Here is a 555-nt window from a genome sequence, read left to right as displayed (position 1 = left end):
ACTTAATTAATTCTTCAGTCTTTTTTCTGGCAAATTGTAACCAAGGTTAATTCCATAATATTCATCTGAAATCTACATTACAGGTTCAGAGACTGATATTTGTGTAAATGTAGTACAGACAACAGCACATTCCGGTATACCTACAGAATGTAAGTTCCTGTAATACCAATAAATTTAGTAAAGAGGGGAAAAAAAAAAAGAGGAGTTAATGTCTCCTTTACAAATGTAAACATGGATATTCAAGGCTGTTAGACCATATAATTTACATCTATACACACATTAGTAACAATATGTTAAGAGCTTGAACACTAATCTGGCAGCTGATATACACAGCAAGGCGAACCATAGTAGTCAGCAATAGAGGTAGCCCTTCATCATATATTTATATACTTGTAATCTCTTTTTTACTACTTGTATGAGATTCCCAATAACAATAACCATCTTTGGTAAACCTTAAGAAAGAAAGTTATGAATGCAACTGCCTACATAATTATATTGGGTTTGGCTCACTAGCTGTTACATGTTCACTTTGGCATATAAAAAATTTCAGATTCT

This window comes from Penaeus monodon, chromosome 25 (assembly GCF_015228065.2).
Source record: "Penaeus monodon isolate SGIC_2016 chromosome 25, NSTDA_Pmon_1, whole genome shotgun sequence".
Lineage (NCBI taxonomy): Eukaryota > Metazoa > Arthropoda > Malacostraca > Decapoda > Penaeidae > Penaeus > Penaeus monodon.
Note: the sequence above shows the minus strand (reverse complement) of the source record.